Consider the following 7,206-nt stretch of genomic DNA (forward strand, 5'->3'; position numbering starts at 1 on the left):
ATGCAATGGCTTTACCACCTTAGTTACATTCATAAGGTTTCTCTCTCGTATGCGTTCTTTATGTCATAGGAGATTACTATTATGTCAAAATGCTTTATCACATTGGTTATATTCATAAAGTTTCTATCCAGTGTGCTTTTTTTATGTACATGGAGATTATTATGGCATGCAAAGTTTTTCACACATTGGTTATATTCATAGGGTTTCACTCCAATAAGTGTTCTTGTTCAAGGTAAGTCTTACATGAAAAGACTTCATGACATTAGTTATGAACATGTTCTGAAATTATTAATTAGTTCTGCAACATGGATTTTTATGTCTTAGGAGAACACTGTTATTGGCAAAGGCTTTACACATTGGTTACATTCATAAGGTTTCTCTCCAGTGTGAGTTCTTTTATGTATTAGGAGATGACTGTTCTGTGAAAAGGCTTTACCACATTGGATACATTCATAAGTTTTTTCTCCAGTGTGAGTTCTTTTATGTTTTTGGAGATCATTGTTACATACAAAGGCTTTACCACATTGGTTACATTCATAAGGTCTCTCTCCAGTGTGTGTGAGTTCTTTTATGTACTGGGAGACTACTGTTACGTACAAAGGCTTTACCATATGGATTACATTCATAAGGTTTTTCTCTAGTTTGAGTTCCTTTATTTCTTAGGAGATCACTGTTAGATGCATAGGCTTTACCACATTGGTTACATTCATGAGGTTTCTCTCCTCTATGTATCCTTTTAAGTCTTAGGATATGACTTTTATGTGCAAAGGCATTACCATATTGGCTACATTCATAGTGATCCGCACCAGTATGCATACTTTTACATGTGTGGGGGCTACTGTGATGTGCAAAGACTTCATATTGAGTATCTTCAGGGAGTTTGTCAGCACAATGATTGTCTTCTAGAACTTTGACAATGCTCTTCTATATTATGACTTTCCCAATTGTAGCTTATAGCAGTGAGGTTCCTGTAGGTCTCCAGCATTACATCTTTGTAGAGATTCCTCTGGGAAGGATTCAGCAAAGCCCACTCTTCTTGAGTGAAATTCACATGCACATCATTGTAGGTCAATGCTGTCATGTTGTGACTTCGGAGCTTGCCTCAGTTCCCCTCGCAACACCCAAACACCGGCCCCGGCGCTCAGAGCATGTCACCTGGAACCACGCGAGCCTGCTCAGCAGCGGGAGCTGAACCAGCAGAAAGAGAAATGAACATCTTAACTCAGAGCTAATTTAAGCTTCATTTGACTTTGGCAAGGACTAAACAAGGGTTTATGCTAGGAAAGTGCTGGTGACTAGGGCCATGTAGGCAGTGCTCTGAAGATATAAAACCTAGTAGTTGTCAACCTGTGGGTCATGGTGCCTCTGTAAATCCAGAAGCTTTGTTAGTTACACAATGTATATTAACCTTGGGAGGAGACTAGGGAGATGATTTATCATGTATCAGCCTCCTTCCCTCTCTGAATGTCTACAAATGTTTACAAAAACAATCTGACCCAAAGACAAGGTAATAGAGGCTACACGTGCACAGGAAGGCTGAGATGTCAAGCTCATGCCCTGTTTTGCTACCATCTAACAATCCACGGACCCAACTGAAGTGTCCATATTTTTGGCAAAAGTCTACGAAAAATTACTCCGGTAACCACTATCACTATAACCCACAAATAAGCATGATATTTACAACAAAGCAAAGTGAGGGGAGACATACTACATTGTTCACCTGCATCATATCCAAGATTAGTGATTTTCAAGCTAACAAAGCAAGAGAAACTAAAGGGTTTACTTAGAATTCAAAACTGTTTATTAAAACATCAGGAAGTCCTGAAAATGTTCACATCTCTTTTTTGGAGAGCATTCTTTTTTTTTTTTTTTTTTTTTTTTAAGAAAAAGCAATCTAAGTTATAGGACAAGTCTTGGAAGTTAAATGCTGACTGATCTCAATGCAAAATCACATGTCAGTTCAAGGAGCTCTTTTATGCTGGACTGACTACAGCTCAGAGACATTTATTCTGGTTGCTCCAAATGCCACCCTGCAATGCTGTAACAATTTTATTTAGGTTTTTAATAGTAACATAACAAAACACAGTTACAAATCAATGCCCTTTAACAATGCTAGCAGGGTCATTAGGTAGGAGATCACAGTAAAGTTGGTATGTCTTTATTACAGTCCTCAGGTGTTGTTTGCTGACATTGTTAGTCTCTCAGTTGCTGGAAACTAGTGGTTAGTACATTACAAAAGGATTCTGCCAGATAGTTATGAGGATGAGAGTGTAGGGTGAAGGAGTGGTGAGTGAGGGATAACTAAGCTGTAAATGGGACATTTATATCACACTTCCTCACTCTTTGGTACAGGCTTCTTCTTGATAAAAAGGGCAAAATAATTGTAAGAGCCAGAGGGAGTGGACAATACTGGGAAACAGTACTCTGTAAATATGACAATAAAATCTTCAGGGAGCTCTACCATTGGCCTATATTCAAGTGCACAGATCTGAATTTAATCAAGCTGTTCTTCGTTGATCTCAGCTACTCTTCTGTCTCGAGTTCCAAAATGCTGATGAACTTTGTCTCTGAGGAGAATGCCATTTCCTATGTGGGATGTTTGAGCCAGCCTGTATATTTCTCTCCTTTTTTGTCATTTTTGAATGCTATATGGACTATGATTGCGTGTAGTCACCTGTAGTTCATTGGTGCATTAGATATATATATCAAACCAAAAGAGACATGGTTATCTTTTGGTGCAATTGGATGGGGTTTTCTAGAGCCTCTGACCCCACAGGCTGCATGCTCAGGCAGACTTTCTACAAGGACAATGTCATCAACCATTACTTTCTTGATATTTTATCCCTCCTCCAACTTTCTTGTTACAGCACCCACATCAATGAGGTAGTAGATCTCATAGTTGTAAGTATTACTCTCACAGTCCCCAGCTTTACAATCCTTATTTCCTATGTTTTAATCTTGGCCAACATTCTGAACATCAAATCCATACAAGGAAGATCAACAGCCTTAGTACCTGCAACTCTCATTTTGTTGCAGTGTATTTTTTCTTTTAATCTGAAACATTCAAGTGTTTTAAATATTCATCTGGATCTATGGGCCATGGATTTTTTTTTTTCTGTTTTCTACACTAATATGCTGCCAACGCTCAACTGTCTAAGGATCAAGGATGCAAAGATGTCACTAATGGATACCCGGATGAAATTTCAGAGATATGTATTTTATTTAGAGCTAGAGATTCTTTTCTGTGTTGTTTTACACAAAGAACTATTTTTTAAATGTATGTATGATTTAAACCAGCTGCCCTATCTACACATTAGGAGACTTGCCTCATTATTATTCTTTCAGATAATCTTGTCTCAGTTGTGTTTCTGTATTTCTATCACTTTTCATAAATTTCAAAATGAGTGACAGAGTGTCCCTCAGGCAGTAATACACTGATGCCATTCATTATTGCTGATCTGGAAAAAAATGTCAGTACTTACTACATTAACAACTGTTTAAATAACAGACTCATACCCCAAACGATGAGGCATTTTCCAGAGGCATCTTCTCTATTGTCAACATTGTTGTTTGCCTTGGGCATAAGTTTGGGGAAATGTGTTTGTTATGAGCTATGCAAAGCTTACAGCAGAACCACAGTTGCCTAATTATATCCTCTTTTTTTTCTGTTTTGACATTCCTGGTCACTAACAAATCACAAGATCTACAGCATATGTCACCTGCCTCTGAGAGCATATGCAACGCCATGTTTCCTTGCCTAACCAGCAGTGACAGGATTGTCCAGAAACACACACACACAGATCTCTATGTATTTATTCAGGTATTGAAATAAATAGAGGAGGTTGTTCATATGTAAAAGTTACATCAATTGCCATATAAACAGCAATAAGACACTTTGAAATATATATATTTCTTTTATCATTCATTCATTCATTCATTCATCCATTCAGTCATTCATTATGTATTCACTTTACATCCTGGTTTTACCCCCATCCAACTTCCCCTCTCAGTCCCATTTTCCCTCCCTCCCCCTTCACTATTCCTCAGAAAAGGGGAGCCTCCCATTTTCCATCTACCCAAGCTCATATAGGTGACATCAGGACTGAGCCTGTCCTCTTCTCCTGTGGCCTGGTAAGGCAGTCCTGCTAGGGGGAAGTGACAGTCCCCACTTCCTTTACTTGAGAACCCCATGAAACCTAAGCTTCCATTTTTTACATCTTTGCAGGGGGCCTAGATTCAGTCATACATGGTCCTTAGTTGATGCATCCATCTCTGGGCTCTGGTTGTTTGGCTTTGTTGATCTTGCGGAGCTCTTGTCACCTTCAGGTCCCTTTTTCTTTCTTTCCACTTTTCTGAAAGACTCCCTACTCATCACTCAATATTTGGCTGTGAGTCTCAGCACCTGTTTTGAAGCTTTGCTAGGTAGAGCATCTCAGAGGACAGCTCTGATAGGCTCCTGCCTGCAACTTGGCAGAGTATCTTTCATAGTGTCAGGGTTTGGCTCTCTCCTATAGGGTGGGAGTGGGTCTCTGGTTGGACATTCTTCAATCTCTGCTCTATCTTTATTTCTGCACATCTTGTAGGCAGGGTAAATTTTGGGTAAAAGTTTTTGTGGGTGGGTTGGTGTTTGTCCCCCACTCCACTAGGAGACTTGTATAGTTAGAGAGTGTCCTCTTGAGCATCCATGGCCTCTGCTACTAGAAGCATATTCTTGAAACCCCTTCATATCTTCCCAGGAACCTACCCTGACTTAGGTCTCCAGCTTGTCACAGAGATTCCACCATCCTCACTTTTTCTTTTCTCTAAAAGCCTTCTGTCCTCTTGTCCCTGCTCTCCTAGGTCTGATTCTGCATGTATGCCTGCACACCAAAAGAGAGCACCAGATCTCACTATAGATGGTTATGAGCCACTATGTGATTGACTCAGAACCTTTGGAAGAACAGTCAGTGCTCTTAACCTCTGAGCCATCTCTCCAGCCCAGTATGTAGTTCTTATTATACTAACGAACAAAAACTTTACTCCTACAATTAGTAGTTGATGAAACATGGTAAATTCCACTACTACTAACTATAAAAAACTTTAGGGTTAAGTTTAATCACTTGGACATTGGCCTTAGATAATCCTACTTAGCTCCTTGTCAAGGAAAGCTCACATAATAAAAAGTGTACATAATTGATGTTAGCCCGAGGCTGGTATGTCTTTATGAGCACTGTATTGCTCAGGCAAAGGCAGGTTTACCTGAGATGCTCTGGCAATGATTGAGCACCATCACTCATTTCTAATCCCTCATACTGTATTTTTCATATGTGTCTTTTAAGGTCTGATTGTCAAAGTCTTTCTCTGTCTTGGCAAGGTTCCAGGGTCCAGGGTAGGATCTAAGACAGGATGCAGAGTTCCACATTTGCTTTATCTCTTAGGTTGTTTAGCTGGTGCCTCAAGCAAGCAATCAGGAAAGATGGTTGAAAGAAAAAGAAATAGGAGAGGGAGCCCAGGATTCCTTCTTTAAGTCTAGGGATTGGCTGTATGGCTACTAAGGAGGAAAACTTTAACTTGTCATCCCCCTTTTTTTTCTAGCCAAAACTGCAAGGGGTTGCAAAAAAGGTATTTTTGATCTTACATTAACTTCTGTGTGGGAGCAGACCTCTGTGGAGGCTTCACCGGATAAAGTTAACTTTTTCCTGCTTATCTTAGGCTGATAGAGCCTGCATCTGCCAACTTCCTTGTAAATTGGTAAGAAAAAGAAAAGGGGAAAATAAAGAAAAGACCACTCATGCATGCATGCTCAAGAGAAAGGGTGGATGAAGTTAAAACTTTAGCTTCAATAAGTTCTCACAAGCTTACATATTACTCTGAGGTGGATTTTACCTGGCATTTCCTCTGCAGAAATTGCAGCAGGTTTAGGCTGCTGGTTCCATAGTATCAGTCCATACATACACAGAGACAAACAATCAGACATATAGACCTGTACATATTCATCTATACTTTCAATGGATTATACAAAAGGAACTCCTTGCATATACACAGACAATTCACATACACTCATGTAACATATGTACAAAAAGTAGACGGACATATTTACATAGTTGCAACTCATGGCTGAAGCAAATTTCGTGGGCTTCCATTCAATGGTCTTCCACCACCTGGCTTCTCCATTCAATGGTCTTCCACCACCTGGCTTCTGTCAATAGGGGTCTGCCAAGTTTATTGTATGTCATAGTTTCATATCTCTGTGACAAATCTCCCAGAAAAGGAATTCCTCATAGTCAGAAAGGCAATTAATCACAAAACCAGATGAATTCTAAAATGAAACAGGTTACATATTTCAAAACTAAACATTTCTTAGCTACATATCCCTTATATAAGTTCATAGAGCATTTAGAGTTAGCAAAGGCTGACAAGGCTTAAAGGTTGCCGGGTCTAAAAGTTGCAAGAATCCTTTTCAACTAGGACTGACCTGGCTATACATTTTCCATTTATCTCTAAGTTTATAGTGAGCTGAGGACAATAATTTTATCTGTCTTTCATTTTAAGAGACAAAGTAAATTTAAAATGACAGCATATAATGCCATAAAGTGACATGGTATTAGGAATTGCAACAGAACAGTTTGTGTCTTTTTTTGCACTTTAAGTTTTGCACTTAATTAGACATTGCTTGGTAGTACCATTATAATTTGGGTTCATAGGAGGTTTAAACCAACTTGCCTATATTTATGGTGTATACCAGGATTTATGAATGAAGACTTTTCTTGAAGATACAAATCTGTCTCCTAGTGAGGCATATGGAGGTCCACAAAGGTATTTATTACAGCCATAAACTTTCTAAAGTTGCTTTAGAAGTTCTAAAACAATTCAACTTTAAAATTGTTTGAATAAAATCAGGTATTCTCCCATCAGGAATTAATTCATCTAAACAGTAGTGCATCTTTAATAAGATCCCATAGGAAGTTTGTTCAATCAAAGTGTGTAAATACTCAGAAAGTGACAATTCACACCATACCAGATTATAGAGAGATGCAGCAGTGCACAAAGAATGAGTGTCAGAGATTACAAGCGATTCTGGGGTGTATCATGGTACAGACTTTGCAAAACATGGGATCCCCTTCCAGAAGGCCCACCTGCCTAATGAGCTCCTTTGACAAAATGGCTCCTGACACATATGCATTTGCTGGGATAAGTATTTTCCAAGTCATATTGTCTCTTGATACT

The 7,206-nt window shown here is 39.0% G+C and overlaps 1 pseudogene; it reads right to left on the reverse strand.

Annotated features, from left to right (window-relative positions):
- Positions 1-320: 320 nt before the first annotated feature.
- Positions 321-1,081, reverse strand: LOC129687550 (zinc finger protein 431-like; annotated as a pseudogene).
- Positions 1,082-7,206: the final 6,125 nt, after the last annotated feature.

The sequence above is a fragment of the Psammomys obesus genome, unplaced genomic scaffold (assembly GCF_907164565.1).
Source record: "Psammomys obesus unplaced genomic scaffold, mPsaObe1.curated_primary_1811, whole genome shotgun sequence".
In the NCBI taxonomy this organism is placed as follows: Eukaryota; Metazoa; Chordata; class Mammalia; order Rodentia; family Muridae; genus Psammomys; species Psammomys obesus.